Here is a 15259-nt window from a genome sequence, read left to right as displayed (position 1 = left end):
AATTTCAAACAGATCTACAGATAATTGTTAGAATCAATGAGAATTTATCACAATAGATGCATACAAAGGAAATACACAAAACTCAATGGTACTACATAAATCAACAACACAAATCAGCAAATGAAATTTCAATAATTTTTTAGTTCAGTTCAGTTCAGTCCCTCAGTCGTGTCCAACTCTTTGCAACCCCATGAATTGCAGCACGCCAGGCCTCCCTGTCCATCACCAACTCCTGGAGTTCACCCAAACTCATGTGCATCGAGTCGGTGATGCCATCCAGCCATCTCATCCTCTGTCATCCCCTTCTCCTCCTGCCCCCAATCCCTCCCAGCATCAGGGTCTTTTCCAATGAGTCAACTCTTCGCATGAGATGGCCAAAGTATTGGAGTTTCAGCCTCAGCATCAGTCCTTCCAACGAACACTCAGGACTGAGACCAGGATGTTAGGATGGACTGGTTGGATCTCCTTGCAGTCCAAGGGACTCTCAAGAGTCTTCTCCAACACCACAGTTCAAAAGCATCAATTCTTCAGTGCTCAGCCTTCTTCACAGTCCAGCTCTCACATCTATACATGACCACTGGAAAAACCATAGCCTTGACTAGACGGACCTTTGTTGGCAAAGTAATATCTCTGCTTTTTAATATGCTATCAATAATTTGTATAATCATATAAGACATGAAGAGCTTATAAATACACATAATAGGTTTTGTGCAGAAACACTAAAAAGAAAATTATAAAACTTTAGTGACAGACATTTTTTAATACCCCCAAATCAAATGTATATGATGTTCATGGATTGGAAGACTCAATATGATAACTATGCCAATTCTCTTCAAATTGATTTTCAGTCTCAATGCAATCAAACCCCCAGAAAAGTTTTTGCAAAAGTAAACCAAGAGAAACTTGGCAATGCAATTCTGAAATGCATACAAAAATGCAAAAGGCAAGATAGCAAAAATACTCTTGAAGAAGAATAATTTAATAAGACTTGATGTAGGAGATATTAAGTTTTATTTTAAAGCTGTAATAATTATGATAAAGTGGTATTACAACAACCATAGACAGATATGCAAATGAAAAAAAATAGAGAGTCACCAGAGAGATGACTTGCACATAATGACAGTATGTTTCTAACTTGGTTATAGCAAACAAATATCGCTACTGTCATATTAAGAAGGCTGCACATCATAATATTAATATACATTCCCTAAGTGGTTGAAGATCCAACCAGCCCATTCTAAAGGAGATCAGTCCTGGGTGTCCATTGGAAGGAATGATCCTAAAGCTGAAACTCCAGTACTTTGGCCACCTCATGCGAAGAGTTGACTCATTGGAAAAGACTCTGATTCTGGGAGGGATTGAGGGCAGGAGGAAAAGTGGACGACAGAGGATGAGATGGCTGATGGCATCACCGACTTGATGGACATGAGTTTGAGTGAACTCCGGGAGATGGTGTTGGACAGGGAGGCCTGGCGTGCTAGGATTCATGGGGTCACAAAGAGTCGGATACGACTGAGCGACTGAACTGAACTGAACTGAAGTGGTTGAAGGAGGATACAGGTTAAGAAAGCAGGATAGAAGGAAGGAGAAGAAAAATAAATAAATAAATGTTGCTTTACCAAAAACTCATCATGTAGGTGGAATCCTGTTACATTTATAAATATATTACCAAAAAATGAATATCACTAGATCTCTGTTTACTGACTTCCAGTGATGTCCATGCAATCTTACCAACAGAACAAAAGTTGGAGAGTACTATATGGGTCTTGATAATATTCCAGTTGAACATAGAACTCCTGTATATGAAAATACTTATGTGTGAAAAAGCAAGTGTTTGAAGGAATAGCCACTGCTGTGAATACTGGTTAAATGATGATGATGGGACGGGAAAGAGGACAAGCAGAGTAGCTCTGCCTTTATCCATATCAGTTTCTAATTTTTTTCTTGTTACAGCTGTCGATAAAAGCTCAGTTAACAATTAAGAAGAAAGGGAATTTTATTTGAACCAGACTGAGGATTATAACCTGGAAGAGAGACTCTCAGAAAGTTCTGAGAAACTGTTCCGCCAGGTGCAAGTTGAAGGCACAGGCATACACGTTTTTGAGACAAAGGATCACACATCAAAATGACATGGTGATATTTTATACAAAGTTCACCAAGGACGCATCGTGCCGGTAAGCAGGCATAAAGAGAGCAGGAAGTCCGTGATCCCCCACAGAGTGCGGGAAGAATGCTATCCTTTTAAGAAATTATATTGCTAATGTCAGAAGAAAGGAGGAAATGTTATTTTTAAGGTCAAGCAGACACTTCTGTCTTCGAGGAAGTTTGGTTAATATGTAATGCAAGCTCACACTACACATTAGGGAGGGAGGGGGGAGGCCCAAATGGATGCAGAGAGAATTTTGTGTTTAATTTTTCCTTATCCTGCCTGGAAATAAGAATTTTATTTCATCACAGCAAAAATCACTACTCTTATGATCCAAACACATCGAATAAAGAATATTAAAATTCATAATTTGTTGTTGTTGTTAGTTGCTAAGTCGTGTCCAACTCTTTTGCAACCTCATGGACTGTAGCCCCCCAGGCTCCTCTGTCCATGGGATTTCTCAGGCAAGAATACTGGGGAGGGTTGCCATTTCCTTCTCCAGGGGATCTTCCTGACCCAGGGATCAAACTCACATCTCCTGCATTGGCAGGCAGATTCTTTACTACTGAGCCACCAAAATTCATTATAGGTTATAATAAAGCACTCAAGTAATCACGTGAGTGGAGAAAACAGGGTAATTGAGAGTTGCATCTAAAGAAATGATTATATACACATATAATCATTATAAGTGTTACAAAGGGATGTGTAAAATATGTCATAATGTAAAAGTAAAACAGTGCATGAATCAGAGGCAGTCAAAAGAAATCACCTAGGTAGTTCAAGCAGAAAAAGAATTTCAGCTATTGTATGAGCACATCTCATTGTAAGAACCCGAATCACCCGTGAAATCCTGGATATGAAAGAGTCTGGGAAAAGATAGGCATTTGATTTACAACCCCTGCAGGAAGGCAGTCTGGGAGCAGCTGAAATGCATGTAGATGGAGACTCTGCACAGGACCTGCCATACCCCAACTCCCTCCCATACTTACACTTCCAATTAGAAAATATTCATCTCTCAGAAAGCAAAGTGCCCACCTTGAGTGGGAGCTGAAGTGAGTGGGTCTGAGAATAAGCAAGGCAGGACACAAGAGCTGGGAGATATGAATAAAATAAATAGAGAAGAATACAGGGTATTTATGAAAGCGGTTGTTACCTTGCAATGCTGGAGTAATATCTCATAGTGGCCAGGCTGATGGTGGGAGCCCTCCTCTTCAACAAGTGCCTAGGAAAGAGAAGTCCACCTATGTATTAGGAAAACTGCAACAGAGGAGGGAGCCCTTGAGCTAAATTAAGAAACCTATTACTTCCAACCCTTCCCACTCAAATAAGATACTCCTTTCAAAAGATAGTTCCTGACTCTGATTTTAAAATCAGAAAGTAATTTGGAAATCATATAAGCTGTATAAAGAGACTCCTTTTTAAAAAAACAGAAATGAGAAGCAAACCTTGAAAGCATTTGAAAGAGGAGTTTTAAAATCCCCAGTAAAGTGTCACCACAAAGCTGAGAAAAAATTATAATCTAAAATAGATTTTTAAACTAGTGAAGCAAATTAAAGGTATGAGGAGAAGTGAAAGTCGCTCAGCCATGTCCGACTCCGCTACCCCATGAATTTGTAACTGAACTGAGGCTTCTCTGTCCATGGACTTCTCCAGGCAAAAATACTGGAGTAGGTAGCCGTTCCCTTCTCCAGGGGATCCTCCCAACCGAGGGAATGAACCCAGGTCTCCCACACTAAAGGCAGATTTTTACTGTCTGAGCCACCAGGGAAGCCCAGAGGTATGAGGAACCATCATAAGACAGAAATATAGAAACCCAAAGAAGAGATAGCAAAGTAACAGGAAGATGTGAAATAGAATCTGACGGAGAGGAGAGAAATTGAAGAAAAGGAGAAAAATATTTCATAAATAAGGACTAAGTAAAGTAAGGAAGAAAAAGGAAAACATTTAAAAAAGCATATAACATAAAAATAAAAATAACAAAAGAAGTAGCTTAAAAACACAGAGTCTTAAATATTAAAAAGTCAGTGAAGATCCACCAGACACAAAAATCAAGTCCTACCAGGAAGAAAACCAAGTCAACAAAACAGAAGAATTATTTAAAACAATAATTGAGGAAAATATTTCTGAAATAAAAGATTTCGGTCTACAATTAAAAGCTCACATTATAGTAAACACAAGATGAATGCAAGTAAATATTGTGGTCTTTCAAGATAAAAATAGAAGCCTTCAGGAGGCCAACACTCCCCCTCCAACTAAAAAAGAAACAAAACCTTAAAAAACCAGGTTGTAAGATAGAAATACTCAATGCCAGAAAATAGTGAAGCAAAACTTAGATACTCTATGGAAGAAAATATGCACTGAGGATTTTTGTACAACTAATTTGTCCTTGACCTAAATATATTTCTAAATGTGCAAGAACTCAAGAAATATTGTTTCTTTTCATTTTTTTTTTGAACTGAACTGAGGTTCTTTATTTATTTATTTATTATTTTATTTTTAAACTTTACAATATTGTATTAGTTTTGCCAAACATCGAAATGAATCCGCCACTGGTATACCTGGGCTCCCCATCCTGAACCCTCCTGCCTCCTCTCTCCCCATACCCTCCCTCTGTGTCGTCCCAGTGCACCAGCCCCAAGCATCCAGTATCGTGCATCGAACCTGGACTGGCGACTTGTTTCATACATGATATTATACATGTTTCAATGCCATTCTCCCAAATCTCCCCACCCTCTCCCTCTCCCACAGAGTCCATAAGACTGATCTATACATCAGTGTCTCTTTTGCTGTCTCGTACACAGGGTTATTGTTACCATCTTTCTAAATTCCATATATATGTGTTAGTATACTGTATTGGTGTTTTTCTTTCTGGCTTACTTCACTCTGTATAATAGGTTCCAGTTTCATTCACCTCATTAGAACTGATTCAAATGTATTCTTTTTAATGGCTGAGTAATACTCCATTGTGTATGTGTACCACAGCTTTCTTATCCATTCATCTGCTGATGGGCATCTAGGTTGCTTCCATGTCCTGGCTATTATAAACAGTGCTGCGATGAACCTTGGGGTACACGTGTCTCTTTCCCTTCTGGTTTCCTCAGTGTGTATGCCCAGCAGTGGGATTGCTGGATCATAAGGCAGTTCTATTTCCAGTTTTTTAAGGAATCTCCACACTGTTCTCCATAGTGGCTGTACTAGTTTGCATTCCCACCAACAGTGTAAGAGGGTTCCCTTTTCTCCACACCCTCTCCAGCATTTATGGCTTGTAGACTTTTGGATCGCAGCCATTCTGACTGGCGTGAAATGATACCTCATAGTGGTTTTGATTTGCATTTCTCTGATAATGAGTGATGTTGAGCATCTTTTTATGCGTTTGTTAGCCATCTGTATGTCTTCTTTGGAGAAATGTCTATTTAGTTCTTTGGCCCATTTTTTGATTGGGTCATTTATTTTTCTGGAATTGAGCTGGAGGAGTTGCTTGTATATTTTTGAGATTAGTTCTTTGTCAGTTGCTTCATTTGCTATTATTTTCTCCCATTCTGAAGGCTGCCTTTTCACCTTGCTAATAGTTTCCTTTGTTGTGCAGAAGCTTTTAAGTTTAATTAGGTCCCATTTGTTTATTTTTGCTTTTATTTCCAATATTCTGGGAGGTGGGTCATAGAGGATCCTGCTGTGATGTATGTCGGAGAGTGTTTTGCCTATGTTCTCCTCTAGGAGTTTTATAGTTTCTGGTCTTACGTTGAGATCTTTAATCCATTTTGAGTTTATTTTTGTGTATGGTGTTAGAAAGTGTTCTAGTTTCATTCTTTTACAAGAGGTTGACCAGTTTTCCCAGCACCACTTGTTAAAGAGATTGTCTTTAATCCATTGTATATTCTTGCCTCCTTTGTCAAAGATAAGGTGTCCATATGTGCGTGGATTTATCTCTGGGCTTTCTATTTTGTTCCATTGATCAATATTTCTGTCTTTGTGCCAGTACCATACTGTCTTGATAACTGTGGCTTTGTAATAGAGCCTGAAGTCAGGTAGGTTGATTTCTCCAGTTCCCTTCTTCTTTCTCAAGATAGCTTTGGCTATTCGAGGTTTTTTGTATTTCCATACAAATTGTGAAATTATTTGTTCTAGCTCTGTGAAGAATACCGTTGGTAACTTGATGGGGATTGCATTGAATCTATAAATTGCTTTGGGTAGTATACTCATTTTCACTATATTGATTCTTCCAATCCATGAACATGGTATATTTCTCCATCTATTAGTGTCCTCTTTGATTTCTTTCACCAGTGTTTTATAGTTTTCTATATATAGGTCTTTAGTTTCTTTAGGTAGATATATTCCTAAGTATTTTATTCTTTCCGTTGCAATGGTGAATGGAATTGTTTCCTTAATTTCTCTTTCAGTTTTCTCATTATTAGTGTATAGGAATGCAAGGGATTTCTGTGTGTTGATTTTATATCCTGCAACTTTACTATAATCATTGATTAGTTCTAGTAATTTTCTGGTGGAGTCTTTAGGGTTTTCTATGTAGAGGATCATGTCATCTGCAAATAGTGAGAGTTTTACTTCTTCTTTTCCAATTTGGATTCCTTTTATTTCTTTTTCTGCTCTGATTGCTGTGGCCAAAACTTCCAAAACTATGTTGAATAGTAATGGTGAAAGTGGGCACCCTTGTCTTGTTCCTGACTTTAGAGGAAATGCTTTCAATTTTTCACCATTGAGGATAATGTTTGCTGTGGGTTTGTCATACATAGCTTTTATTATGTTGAGGTATATTCCTTCTATTCCTGCTTTCTGGATAGTTCTTATCATAAATGGATGTTGAATTTTGTCAAAGGCTTTCTCTGCATCTATTGAAATAATCATATGGTTTTTATTTTTTAATTTGTTAATGTGGTGTATTACATTGATTGATTTGCAGATATTGAAGAATCCTTGCATCCCTGGGATAAAGCCCACTTGGTCATGGTGTATGATCTTTTTAATGTGTTGTTGGATTCTGATTGCTAGAATTTTGTTAAGGATTTTTGCATCTATGTTCATCAGTGATATTGGCCTGTAGTTTTCTTTTTTTGTGGGATCTTTGTCAGGTTTTGGTATTAGGGTGATGGTGGCCTCATAGAATGAGTTTGGAAGTTTACCTTCCTCTGCAATTTTCTGGAAGAGTTTGAGCAGGATAGGTGTTAGCTGTTCTCTAAATTTTTGGTAGAATTCAGCTGTGAAGCCATCTGGACCTGGGCTTTTGTTTGCTGGAAGATTTTTGATTACAGTTTCAATTTCTGTGCTTGTGATGGGTCTGTTAAGATTTTCTATTTCTTCGTGGTCGAGTTTTGGAAAGTTGTACTTTTCTAAGAATTTGTCCATTTCTTCCACGTTGTCCATTTTATTGGCATATAATTGTTGATAGTAGTCTCTTATGATCCTTTGTATTTCTGTGTTGTCTGTTGTGATCTCTCCATTTTCATTTCTAATTTTATTGATTTGATTTTTCTCCCTTTGTTTCTTGATGAGTCCGGCTAATGGTTTGTCGATTTTATTTATCCTTTCAAAGAACCAGCTTATGGCTTTGTTGATTTTTGCTATAGTCTCTTTTGTTTCTTTTGCATTTATTTCTGCCCTAATTTTTAAGATTTCTTTCCTTCTACTAACCCTGGGGTTCTTCATTTCTTCCTTTTCTAGTTGCTTTAGGTGTAGGGTTAGGTTATTTATTTGACTTTTTTCTTGTTTCTTGAGGTATGCCTGTATTGCTATGAACTTTCCCCTTAGGACTGCTTTTAAAGTGTCCCATAGGTTTTGGGTTGTTGTGTTTTCATTTTCATTCGTTTCTATGCAAATTTTGATTTCTTTTTTTATTTCTTCTGTGATTTGTTGGTTATTCAGCAGCGTGTTGTTCAGCCTCCATATGTTGGAATTTTTAATAGCTTTTCTCCTGTAATTGAGATCTAATCTTACTGCATTGTGGTCAGAAAAGATGCTTGGAATGATTTCTATTTTTTTGAATTTACCAAGGCTAGATTTATGGCCTAGGATGTGATCTATCCTGGAGAAGGTTCCATGTGCACTTGAGGAAAAGGTGAAATTCATTGTTTTGGGATGAAATGTCCTATAGATATCAATTAGGTCTAACTGGTCTATTGTATCATTTAAAGTTTGTGTTTCCTTGTTAATTTTCTGTTTAGTTGATCTATCCATAGGTGTGAGTGGGGTATTAAAGTCTCCCACTATTATTGTGTTATTGTTAATTTCTCCTTTCATATTTGTTAGCATTTGTCTTACATATTGCGGCGCTCTTGTGTTGGGTGCATATATATTTATAATTGTTATATCTTCTTCTTGGATTGATCCTTTGATCATTATGTAGTGACCATCTTTGTCTCTTTTCACAGCCTTTGTTTTAAAGTCTATTTTATCTGATATAAGTATTGCTACTCCTGCTTTCTTTTGGTCCCTATTTGCATGGAAAATGTTTTTTCAGCCCTTCACTTTCAGTCTGTATGTGTCCCCTGTTTTGAGGTGGGTCTCTTGTAGACAACATATGTAGGGGTCTTGTTTTTGTATCCATTCAGCCAGTCTTTGTCTTTTGGTTGGGGCATTCAACCCATTTACGTTTAAGGTAATTACTGATAAGTATGATCCCGTTGCCATTTACTTTATTGTTTTGGGTTCGATTTTATACACCGTTTTTGTGTTTCCTGTCTAGAGAATATCCTGTAGTATTTGTTGGAGAGCTGGTTTGATGGTGCTGAATTCTCTCAGCTTTTGCTTGTCTGAAAAGCTTTTGATTTCTCCTTCATCTTTGAATGAGATCCTTGCTGGGTACAATAATCTGGGCTGTAGGTTATTTTCTTTCATCACTTTAAGTATGTCTTGCCATTCCCTCCTGGCTTGAAGAATTTTTATTGAAAGATCAGCTGTTATCCTTATGGGAATTCCCTTGTGTGTTATTTGTTGTTTTTCCCTTGCTGCTTTTAATATTTGTTCTTTGTGTTTGATCTTTGTTAATTTGATTAATATGTGTCTTGGGGTGTTTCACCTTGGATTTATCCTGTTTGGGACTCTCTGGGTTTCTTGGACTTGGGTGATTATTTCCTTCCCCATTTTAGGGAAGTTTTCAACAATTATCTCTTCAAGTATTTTCTCATGGTCTTTCTTTTTGTCTTCTTCTTCTGGGACCCCTATGATTCGAATGTTGTAGCATTTAATATTGTCCTGGAGGTCTCTGAGATTGTCCTCATTTCTTTTAATTCATTTTTCTTTTACCCTCTCTGATTCATTTATTTCTACCATTCTATCTTCTAATTCACTAATCCTATCTTCTGCCTCTGTTATTCTACTATTTGTTGCTTCCAGAGTGTTTTTAATTTCATTTATTGCATTATTCATTATATATTGACTCTCTTTTATTTCTTCTAGGTCCTTGTTAAACCTTTCTTGCATCTTCTCAATCTTTGTCTCCAGGCTATTTATCTGTGATTCCATTTTGATTTCAAGATTTTGGATCAATTTCACTATCATTATTCAGAATTCTTTATCAGGTAGATTCCCTATCTCTTCCTCATTTGTTTGGTTTGGTGGGCATTTATCCTGTTCCTTTATCTGCTGGGTATTCCTCTGTCTCTTCATCTTGTTTAAATTGCTGAGTTTGGGGTGTCCTTTCTGTATTCTGGCAGTTTGTGGAGTTCTCTTTATTGTGGCGTTTCCTCGCTCTGTGTGGGTTTGTACAGGTGGCTTGTCAAAGTTTCTTGGTTAGGGAAGCTTGTGTCGGTGTTCTGGTGGGTGGAGCTCTATTTCTTCTCTCTCCTTTCGAAGACTTGGGTTGCTTTTCTGGGTGCCTGATGTCCTCTGCCGGCATTCAGAAGTTGTTTTGTGGAATTTACTCGGCGTTTAAATGTTCTTTTGATGAATTTGTGGGGGAGAAAGTGTTCTCCCCGTCCTACTCCTCCGCCATCTTAGCTCCTCCCCGCGAAATATTGTTTCTGATAACTTTCCTGGGGAGTTTCCAAGAGACAAGATTTATTCAATCAAGAAACATTTGTGGGAATTAGTAACATGATTATAATTGAGTACTGAACATTTTCATTGTGGAATTAAGTCTGATGAAGGAGTAATAAATAGTATGTAAATGTGACCTATTGTGATAAAGTACAAATACCAAAACTTCTGTCAGATAGGAGGATGAGGGAGAGAGGTAGCTCAAAGAGTAAGTCCACTGACTGCTTTATATATAATAGCTTCAAGTCAAAGGATATTTAAAACACATAAGCTTCAACAAAATTAAAAACTTGTGCATCAAAGGATCCTAGCAGGATAGTGAGAAGATCCTGCTGAGAAGAAGAAACAAACCAGGTCTCTGATAAGGGTCTATGACCCAGACTATACAAAGATCTCTCACAACTCCACATTAAAAAGATGAACAACCCAATTTAAAAATGGGCAAAGAACTTAGACATTTCTCTGAAGATACACAAGTGGCCAGTGAGCACCAGGAAAAGATGCTCAACATCACTAGTCATTGCTGCTGCTAAGTCACTTCAGTCGTATCCAACTCTTTGCAACTCCACGGACTGTAGCCTGCCAGGCTCCTCCATCCATGGAATTTTCCAGGCAAGAATACTGGAGTGGTTTGTCATTTCCTTCTCCAGTCATTAGTCATTAGGCACATGCAAATCAAAATCACAGGATACCACTTCATCCCCAATAGTATGACTATAAGAAAAAAAAAAAATTAATGGAAAATGACAAGCATCGACCAGGAGGTGAAGAAATTGGAACCCTTGTACATTGCTGGGGAGAAGGTAAAATGGTGCAAACTCTGTGGAAAACAGCCTGACGATGCCGGGAGCCAGCGAGAGGCACTCCACTCATGACAAAGGTCGTGAGGAAGGAGGCTCGGCATACGCAAAGGTGGGATCGAGCCTCAGGAGTCCCCCTGGATATTCTCGAGCATCTGCCCCCAAAAGCCAGAGTCTGCCTACTTTATTGCTTTGTGCTCTCACCTCTGACTTTACTGGGGGCTGTCCCCCACCACCATCTCGCTCTCTCTGACAAAGAGTTAACTTACAGCTCCAGTTAATAAGTTCCTGGGCATTAGGAGTGTTTAAATCTAAACCCCTCAGATAGCTCTCTAACTCGCCTGACAAGTTTACCCGGACTCCTACAGCTATGCATATGATTGTTTACAGTCTCTCAGCCTCGAGAGGCACGGGAAGCTTAAGATATTCAAATAGCTTAGAGCCTCTCAGAGAGTTAGAAACTGTCAGAATAAAACTAGTAAAAGATTTCATTGATGAGCCAATTCTTGCTGCCAAGTTTCCACATCCCCTGTATTGTATCCTTGAATGTGTATTAATTAATATAGTTGGTATGTAGAAAAAATAAGTAGTGGCCTTGGTGTTAGCAACTTTAGACCCTTAAGGTAATAAATTCTTTCCTTTGTTGTAAACCCACTAAACCTCTGCCCTATAGGAATGAAACTTTATCTAACACCTTTGGAAGATGGTGCCAAACCTTAAAATAATTACTCTTAGAGAAAATAAGTCTTACAGTTGACAAACCTTTGTCAAGAGTCATAAAATGTTAATAGGTCTTCTGGCCAGAAGATGATGTAAATCACCTAAACAATTTGTATACGATAAATTTGCAGGAAAGAAACCCTGGTTTTTGATAAGGATCAAAGACTGCTGACTTTGCATGATTTCACATCCCCTATTATCCTCTATGTGTAACTTAGGGTATAAAAGCCCCGGTTGAAAATAAAGCTACGGGCCTTGCTCACCAAAGCTTGGTCTCCCCATGTCATTCTTTCTTTTCACATTCCAGCTGAAGTTTCCATCTGGAGCGCGGATATCCTCTGCGACCATTTATTTGCCTGGGCTTCTAAGACCCACTTGAGAAGGTATCTAAGGTGGGGCACCTTCTGCTATTCGAGAGGGCGCCTGCAGCCTCCGTGGTCACAGCTAACCTGGTGTCACAGGTTATATTGATTTTCCGCGTAAACCAAGCTACTCAGCCTCTTTTCTCCACTGAATTTTCCTACTGAGCTATCGTCATTCTATTACTCTTTATATCTTTGATGAATATTTAAATTAATCACCGACGCCGTCTCCCCTTCGAATGCCCTGGATCAGCCGGGGCTGGTCTCCAGCATGACAGTTCCTCCGAAAGGTCAGCATAGAATTACCAGATGACTCAGCAATTCCACTCCCAGATGTATATGTAAAAGAACTGAAAACAGGAAGTTCTGGTCCATGACTGAGACACAGGAGGCTTCTCAACTCACCTCCACCCCTGGTCACACAAAGTTGACAGCTACAACACAAAGCCATTGAAAGAAATCCAGTAATGAGTTGAGCCAGTGCTACATATTGGGCAAGCAAGAAAATACTCACATTGGAGAGGGTCTTGGCACACCCTCAAGCCACGAAGAACAAAGAAAGTGGCTTGGACAATTAGAAGGGTTCGAGACACAACCAAGAGCTTGGGAGGATGGGACGACGAGGTTCCTCTCCTATATGTGGTCACGTGGTCAAAACTGGAAGACGTTGCTATTTTATCTAATGCCCAGCAGCCAGTACAGAATGTGGAGGAAAATGAAGTCTCCGCACTGGGTCTTGCACATTTTCCCCACATCTGCAGGTAGCTCCCTACTGGGCACACCCACTTTCCCTGCAGGCTCCAACCCAGACCAGCGACCCTCAGCTCTGCTAGCCCTGCCATCTCACCTCATTATGTCCCAGGAATATCAGAACGTGTTCTGCAACAGTTTACTGGGAGGTCCCTGCTCTTTAAGCATCTCTCCTGTTGGAGTCTGAGATTCAGCTCCACTGGCAGGCACTCCATCTGCCTGGATGACATAGTAACCTCCTTCCTGTGGTCTCTTTTGAGAAATAAATGATAAGGCAAAACACCCTGAGTCTCTGATATGTTAGAATAATTTAGTGGCATGAGTGTCCTCTCAGTTCAGTTCAGTTCAGTTGCTCATTCACGTCCGACTCTTTGCGACCCCATGGACTGCAGCACGCCAGGCCTCTCTGTCCATCACCAACTCCCAGAGTTTACCCAAACTCATGTCCATTAGTCAGTGAAGCCATCCAACCATCTCATCCTCTGTCATCCCCTTCTCCTCCTGCCCTCAATCTTTCTCAGCATCAGGGTGTTTTCACATGAGTCAGTTCTTTGCATCAGGTGGCCAAACTATTGGAGTTTCAGCTTCAGCATCAGTCCTTCCGATGAACACTCAGGACTGATTTCCTTTAGGATGGACTGGTTGGATCTCCTTGCAGTCCAAGGGACTCTCAAGAGTCTTCTCCAACATCACAGTTCAAAAGCATCAATTCTTCAGTGCTCAGCTTTCTTTACGGTCCGACTCTCACATTCATACATGTCAACTGGAAAACTAGCTTTGACTAGATGGACCTTTGTTGGCAAAGTAATGTCTTTGCTTTTTAATATCCTCTCTTGGTTGGTCATAACTTTCCTTCCAAGGAGTAAGCATCTTTTAATTTCATGGCTGCAGTCAACATCTGCAATGATTTTGGAGCCCCCAAAAATAAAGTCAGCCACTATTTCCACTTTTTCCCCATCTACTTCCCATGAAGTGATGGGACCGGATGCCATGATCTTCGTTTTCTGAATGTTGAGCTTTAAGCCAACTTTTTCACTCTCCTCTTTCACTTTCATCAAGGCACCCTTTAGTTCTTGTACACTTTCTGTCATAAGGGTGGTGTCATTTGCATACCTGAGGTTATTGATATTTCTTCCAGCAATCTTGATTCCAGCTTGTGCTTCATTCAGCCCAGTGTTTCTCATGATGGACTCTGCATAGAAGTTAAATAAGCAGGGTGAGCATATACAGCCTTGACGTACTCCTTTTCCTATTTGGAACCAATCTGTTGTTCCATGTCCAGTTCTAACTGTTGCTTCCTGACCTGCATACAGATTTCTCAAGAGGCAGGTCAGGTGGTCTGGTATTCCCATCTCTTGAAGAATTTTCCACAGTTTATTGTGATCCACACAATCAAAGGCTTTGGCATAGTCAATAAAGCAGAAATAGATGTTTTTCTGGAACTCTCTTGCTTTTTCCATGATCCAGCGGATGTTGGTAATTTGATCTCTGGTTCCTCTGCCTTTTCTAAAACCAGCTTGAACTCCTGGAAGTTCACGGTTCACGTATTGCTGAAGCCTGGCTTGGAGAATTTTGAGCATTACTTTACTAGCATTGAGATGAGGGCAATTGTGCGGTAGTTTGAGCATTCTTTGGCATTGCCTTTCTTTAGGACTGGAATGAAAACTGACCTTTTCCAGTCCTGTGGCCACTGCTGAGTTTTCCAAATTTGCTGGCATATTGAGTGTAGCACTTTCACAGCATCATCTTTCAGGATTTGAAATAGCTCAACTGGAATTCCATCACCTCCACTAGCTTTGTTCGTAGTGATGTTTTCTAAGGCCCACTTGACTTCACATTCCAGGATGTCTGGCTCTAGGTCAGTGATCACACCATCGTGATTATCTGGGTCCTGAAGATCTTTTTTTTACAGTTCTTCTGTGTATTCTTGCCACCTCTTCTTAATATCTTCTGCTTCTGTTAGGTCACTACCATATCTGTCCTGTATCAAGCCCATTTTTGCATGAAATGTTCCCTTGGTATCTCTAATTTTCCTGAAGAGATCTCTACTACTACTACTACTACTAAGTCACTTCAGTCATGTCCAACTCTGTGGGACCCCATAGACGGCAGCCCACCAGGCTTCCCCATCCCTGGGATTCTCCAGGCAACAACACTGGAGTGGGTTGCCATTTCCTTCTCCAATGCATGAAAGTGAAAAGTGAAAGTGAAGTTGCTCAGTCGTATCCGAATCTTAGCGACCTCACGGACTGCAGCCCACCAGGCTCCTCCGTCCATGGGATTTTCCAGGCAAAATTACTGGAATGGGGTGCCATTGCCTTCTCTGGAAGAGATCTCCAGTCTTTCCCATTCTGTTGTTTTCCTCTATTTCTTTGCCTTGATCTCTGAGGAAGGCTTTCTTATCTCTTCTTGCTATTCTTCGGAACTCTGCATTCAGATGCTTATATCTTTCCTTTTCTCCTTTGCTTTTTGCTTCTCTTCTTTTCACAGCTATT

General features: G+C 39.6%; 1 protein-coding gene across 6 annotated transcripts in view; it reads right to left on the bottom strand.

Moving 5' to 3' along the window:
* The window catches only part of PI3 (peptidase inhibitor 3), a 39159-nt gene that overhangs the window by 21839 nt on the left and 2061 nt on the right, over positions 1-15259 (bottom strand). Inside the window, exon 1 of one of the 6 annotated variants that reach the window (XR_009740514.1) lies at positions 12529-12543. The exons of 4 other annotated variants lie outside the window; for them this stretch is intronic. The gene's annotated coding sequence lies outside the window, so the exon portion shown is untranslated. Of the gene's footprint in view, positions 1-3299; positions 3315-12528; positions 12544-15259 lie in introns of those variants that run through there. One more of the 6 variants, XR_009740515.1, reaches the window with a different exon arrangement.

This window comes from Bos javanicus, chromosome 13 (genome assembly GCF_032452875.1).
Source record: "Bos javanicus breed banteng chromosome 13, ARS-OSU_banteng_1.0, whole genome shotgun sequence".
In the NCBI taxonomy this organism is placed as follows: Eukaryota; Metazoa; Chordata; class Mammalia; order Artiodactyla; family Bovidae; genus Bos; species Bos javanicus.
The sequence above is the reverse complement of the archived record's forward strand: the minus strand, read 5'-3'. Positions and strand labels throughout refer to the sequence as shown.